The sequence below is a fragment of the Bombyx mori genome, chromosome 27 (genome assembly GCF_030269925.1).
Source record: "Bombyx mori chromosome 27, ASM3026992v2".
Classification (NCBI taxonomy): domain Eukaryota; kingdom Metazoa; phylum Arthropoda; class Insecta; order Lepidoptera; family Bombycidae; genus Bombyx; species Bombyx mori.
In genome coordinates, this window is record NC_085133.1 from 4,739,445 (window position 1) to 4,746,035 (window position 6,591).

The 6,591-nt window shown below is 36.9% G+C and overlaps 1 protein-coding gene across 6 annotated transcripts in view; it reads right to left on the reverse strand.

The window, feature by feature from the left end:
• LOC101743574 (latrophilin Cirl) overlaps positions 1-6,349 on the reverse strand; it is a 395,071-nt gene extending 388,722 nt beyond the window's left edge. For 2 of the 6 annotated variants that reach the window (XM_038020812.2, XM_038020810.2), the window contains exon 1: positions 5,952-6,346. The gene's annotated coding sequence lies outside the window, so the exon portion shown is untranslated. Of the gene's footprint in view, positions 1-5,951 lie in introns of all 6 variants that reach the window. The other 4 variants (XM_038020811.2, XM_038020815.2, XM_038020816.2 and 1 more) reach the window with 4 other exon arrangements.
• Between the last annotated feature and the right edge of the window lie 242 nt (positions 6,350-6,591).

Consider the following 6,591-nt stretch of genomic DNA (forward strand, 5'->3'; position numbering starts at 1 on the left):
GCTATTTGCTATGAGTGTTTGACATTTAAAAAGCTTCTATTTTTAGGTGTGGTAATCTAAAATCGAAATGAATCAGTAACATGCCCAATAACGTTGCTATTTCAAAACAAATTGTACCTATAGTTTTCTATTTTTATTTTAGGTGATGAACTTTTGAGATATTATAATATATTAAATTACTATAAATATTATGTGTGTACTTATGTGTGTTTTTTATTTAAGTAAAGAAGGCCATAAGTACCCTTGTAGTCAAAAAATCATAGACTAGTAAAAATTTTAATGATGACATACTTTTTTTTAAACCATCGCTAACGGAGAATAAATGAAAACTTTTACATTATGACATTGACGTTTAATGTCACTTTGAATAACGCAACCGTAGACAATGATTAACGCAAAGGCATCACAGAGAGAAAAAAAGTTCAGATATGTCACAATGAGCTGTCAAAATTAATTAATCCACCAGTAAACAAGAACGAGTCTCGTTATAATCTGACCGTCTAACGGTCACGCTCGGTCCAGTATTTTTTACTGTTAAATCTTTTACCATTGATACCGTTTAGAGGCACGTCATTGTTCTTATCCGAGTCCACTTACTGTGACAGTTTCGAATCATTAATATTTGTTTCTTTAGCCGAATCATGACCATTAAATAATAAATAAATAAATAAATATTTACTAACAATCACGCCACGTTAACTGGTCCCGTGATAAGTTCGTAAAGAATTTGTGTTACAGGTACCAGATAACGGAAATAAATGTAAGATTTTTATTATACACATACATATATTTATTATACAAATATCTCCCCTTGGCGGGATTCGAACCCGCGACCCCCTTGTGTAGTGACCATGTCACTTACCACTACACCAGACGGCCGTTTAATTGTATTCGCCGCGGGAATATGAAGAGATAAATTTGAATTGGCAGGGTGTCGTGTGAGCCCGCACGGGTAGGTACCACATCCTAACCTATTTATAGCGTCTAGCCAGTCATCGTACTATAGGGTGGCGGCATTTACGTTGTTGATGTCTATAGGCTCCCGTAGCCATGTAACAACACGTGAGCCGTATGCTCAGTCAACCCTACGCAACTTTCGGTGCTTTTAGGTACCTCAAGCACCGGTCACCGTTCTCGTCGAACCCGTTGGTTGCGACAAAGGGCTCGTTGAGTAAATTAGCCCACAAAGTTTCTCACCGGATCTTCTCAGTGGGTCGCGTTTCCGATCCGGCGGGAGATTCTGCGAAGCACTGCTATAGCTAGGGCTAGTGTTAGCAACGTCCTGGTTAGAGCCCCGTGAGCTCACCTACTCTCGGCGAATCTAGTATAACCCCTCGAGGTTACTAAAATAGGTATGAAAAAAAAGCAAGTTTTTCTTAACATTCGTGGTCCGTATTTGGTGTGTTACTACATACAGACTCAGCGCTAATAAAATACTATTCACATAAAGCCAATTCCTAGTTCCTAGACTATGTGTTTTTCTGAGATTTGAGGCTGCTATGAGATTTTCGATACAATAACACCACTGCATTCGGTTTGACATTATTGTAGGATACTGCCTCTGATGTCACAGTAGCAACAAATATGGCGGAAATTTTGATTAAACGATTGATTTTCAAATATTTCAGTTGACAGTTTATTGAATATAAATGTTATTTATTCGAAATTTACCACACAATAAACGTGCTTTTTACTTACATTATCTTTAAGATAATTAGAAGAATTAGCGTTTGTTTTAAAGGGTTTTTGGCATCCCGCGTTTTCATTAATGCTTAGTGCGATTAATCAATCGATACAGACAAACGGAACGGAACCCATACAGCCACTATAAGAAATACGTTATGAAACAGGGTCTGTTTTATTTTTACAATAGCTACTTAAAAAAGAACATGTGTTAGATTTATTTATTAACATAATTTTTTGAAACGACACAGTTTAATTGCCGAAGAATGACATATTACTTGCTATCCTGAAAAAAAGTAAGTGGCGGTCGTAAACTACTTCTACGGAGTACGATCTCATACTGAGGATAGGCGGAGACATTAACTTCGGTAACCATTTCTAAGAAGAGCGAAACAGCTAATCAAAACAACACACGTATAATCTATTTTAAGACCACTTATTACATTAGCATGGAATAATTTGCAATAATAAACGCGATAAATTATGCACAATATTGCCTCGTTGCGGTTAAAGGTTAAATTGGTTATGATAATGATATTGAGTTTGGTTTTAGTGGTCAATATTTTATGTGATAAAACGCGAATTAAGCTGGCGTGTCATCTGACATTGACGGTGTCCACTAGCCACGGTGTCTTCGACGCAAAAAAAAAAAACTGCTACATTGTTTGCTATTAAGTATGTATAAACTAATAATGTTTCATTAAAATTCGACTTCGGGTGAATGGATGAGAAACTAAATACTCACAAGCTTTGCGTTTATAAAATTAGCAAGATTTATACGTATTTAAGTTTATTTAGAAGAATTTTATTTTTATAGTACAAGGAATCCAATTAAGAAGTCAGATGTCTCGGATTTATGTGATAAGCGTTTCATTTGAAAATTTTATAAACGAACTATTCCTTATTTGGTTATTAGTATGAATTTAGTTATTCAATTATTTATATTTTAGAATGTTTTAGAATGAACACTGACTAATGTGCAGCACAATATATTAAAATAAAATATACGTTACATCATTCTATAATATAATTAAGCTGCATGCAAATCTTGGGTCATTGTAAAAACAATACATTAAAGTCAGGCCGTTTCCTAGAATGTCTATAATAAATCGAATCTGGCAACCCACCAAAACGTTTTGCATTAAATCAAATTTGTTGTAATTCAGAATACAATGGACTGTAATTTTATTGAACAATAAAAATAACTTGAGACTATGACTCAGGTACAGTTAGAACATAAATAACGTGAACATTTCAAAATGCATATTATTATAACAAACTTTTATATTTAATAAATCTGATGTATGCCATCAAATCTCTTTCTAACGATGCGGCTTAGAAAGAGACCGTACTACACAGTCATTTTAAATTCGGCCACATTTCGAAAAGTGAAACGTCATAAATCAAATTTCGAACACACCCCCGCGTCACGCCAAGAATGTTGCCGCGCGCATCAATCGTAGAATACGTAAAACGGAACGCGGTTTTTTTTTTTTTCGTAGTCAATTAACCGGTGGCGACACTATGTTGCCGCGACACATGTCGACATGTGTTCGACAAGTACCGATGTGACACGCCACATTTCCGGACTCGGGTGTTTTTTACCCAAAGGCATACTCAAAAAACCAACGCGACACGTGCAGGCCGCGAAAATTAAGCTTTTGTTTTCTTTATCCCCTAATTTTGTTAGCTATAGTTGGCGTAGTGTGTAAAATCGACCACCCATCCAATAAGGACGTTTGCGATTTTATAACCCCGTCATTGAAGGGGTTATCGACCTCTAATGCGTTACGATTTAAGTCATAACTTGTTTTTTTATTGTATTTGTATTTACCCATTAAATAGTAGTAAATAATTTAAAAGTGATACAGCACGAAGGATCAAAAAATAGTTTTAATAAAATAAAAAACCCATTTTTACGAGAAAATCATCGGTTTTTCTTATTCACCAATTTAGACAATAAAGTTGTGCGATCGGATGCACGTATTCATTCAAATTCTGATACTAAAATTTCGCAGACGACGTACGATAGCGATTGTTCTGTTTTGTTGCCTGTGGTGTGTATGCTCACAGTTTGTTTGTTTTCGCATATTAGGTATACTTTTTTAAAGTGGTTTTGTTAAACACTGTCCTATAAAACCAACAAAGAAATACAAAAATATGCTATTACTATAGAAGTATAGAATGTTTTAGAATTGAAAAAAAAAGGGTGTTAGGATGCATTAGGCATAAACTAGAATTCATTATAAGAATTAAGCTCGTAAGTATTTTAACTACATAAGTTTGCCTGTGTTATTTTTTTTCTATAATAATGAGACGTTGTTTTGACGACGAAAAAAAGAAAAAAGTTTATATGTACCCACTGAGTCGCATCTGTGCAAAAATTACAAAATATCGATCCGTGCATTCTAGATGCATGAAAGGACCAACTTATAATCTTTCGCATTTAAAACATTATAATGTTATTGTATTCCATTACATAATTAAATCGGTACATCAATTATAATGTTTTTCACAGTTTATAACGTTCAAATTTGAACTTAATTGTCGTGTTCCGTTGAAGACGGTTGAACATAACTATCCATTACTTTGTTCTGTGTAATTACAGGTAAAGATTCGACTGTGATATCGTGCTTCGGTGTTGGGTGAAAGTTCATTGTTTTGCCACTGGTTACGCCATCTACCGTGTACATTGTCGAATTTACAAACACAAATATGTATAACCGCGACTGTATTTCTGTGTATACAGGCTTAACACGGCTATTTGTGTTTCCCTAATGTATGGATAACGTGAGGTTTCTATTAATTAAGTCGGTTTAATTGTGCTCTAACGCGATCATTCGCCTAAAAGCCTCCGGATTCACGAATATTGTTTTACATCATTACACTATAAAATTAATGACCGTTCTTGTGTTTAGGTACTTAGACCTGTGAAATAATTTGAACCATCATACGGTCTATCTGAATCTCGCTTCGTCTCCTAATACACGAACGAAGATACGAACGGTTATTAACTCAATTACAATTAAAATTTTGAATATTCAACGACGAAACTTATCAAATAATCGTTAAGTGAAGTTGGACGACGCTGCGACGGTCAGCAGTGGTTGTACAGTTACAACGAACTGTCTAATTAATACTCGCCCACTCGAATTCGAACCCGTTCCAGGGCTTACACCCGTATCTTTAGTCGTTTACACGAGCTTAACTCGACTCGACTCAACCTCCAACGCGCGTTTTGGTATGATTAGTCGTAAAAATAAACTCCACTCAAACGTCCTTGGAAAAATTTCCTAACCGGAGTGAAGTAAGCGAACTGTCAAGTCAAGGTACGTCGCGACGTACCTTGAACGTTCCTCAAGGCTGGTTTTCTATCAATGTCCAAATAGTATGTGGACCGCAAATGGAAATATATGATATTGTTGTGCAATAGCCTGGATCTGTGCATGATTCCCGCATATTTTGATAATTTAAGTTTGATAATATTTATTAATAAAGTAAATAGTTCGAGGTTAGACATTTGAAACTCTTTATTTTATTTACCTACATAAGAGACATATTTTGCTTACTACCTGATAAATAAAGTCAATGCGATTATAAGTTTTATTTATATAATAATAAATTGGTGGTTGTGGAAAAGCACTTCAACAACACGATGCAATCAAAATCACACAAAAGCGGCGAATAAAAATACAAAGCCGGATAGGAAATCTAAAATAATAACAGGTTAGAAAATAAATAATACACTTTCAGATTTAGCACACGCACACATATTGACGAATAACTCAGCAACCAAAACATTAAACTTCTAGTGTCAAACAGACAGCGGCAGCTTGACTTTGACATTAAACAATGACCATAGACTACAGAACTCTATTGGTTTGATGCTAGCTTGATCAAATTTTCATCATTATTACCTCACTCGAGGACAGTTGAGGAATATTGTAATGGTCGACTAAAAATACCAAACTCGAGTAAGTTTCGAGGGTATGCTCGAGCATCATCGGATGAGTTAAGAGTGGAGGACTATTTTACGAAACGTCTAAAGATACGGGCATTAGTGTTTAATAGCGGGACGTTGCACGCTGAGCGCATCTACAATGCAAATCCACAAACATCGTCAACAATCTGCGATCCAGTATCGACGCATAACAGTCCGCGAGTTTCCTCGCCACCACACCGTACTGAATCGAGACTATCGATTTAACTCTACACGAGGGCCGCAGAAAGAATTCCTTACAACAATGAGCCGGTGTAACAATAAATACCTTAATGATATCCCGAGATCGAAGAGAAAAGGCGTCCGGCGGCGGCAGGCGGAACCCGTCCGATTCTACACCACAGAAATCCACTATAACATATCGTGAAACATCACCACATAAAGCACAATCTCACACGGGCACTGCAAGAATAGTAATTCACGGCACTGGTTTGGTTTTGGTATGGAAGGTTGTTTTTTCGTAAAACAAAGCAAGAAACACACTCCTAACTTCAAGCGACCGACGCGCACGGTGGCCGGGCACGAACTGAACTGGTTTTACTGGGTGCGAGGGGTCGCGGGGCGGCCCGACGGGTGCGTTCGGTTCGGTTTTATGAAAATATTTCGTGAGTAATGCACGTGTTATGTCGACGAGTGCGTCGGCCTAGAGCGTCCTCGGGTCTCTGATTGAAGCGCACCGTGCACTGTGCAGCGTGCTGGAATAGATAAAGATAATGAGAATGGCAGACGTGTCGCAGTGGACGCAATCGCCGCCGCAAGACGAGATGTGAGGTCTTTGTCTCTTAAGCAAGAAACGACGATGCACTAGCGTTAAGTGCAGAACTTTATAGACTTAGTTTTCCTTGCGTATCTACCTACAATCGAATTTACTATTCGATATTACGTCGCGTGCACCTCAATCGTTGTAT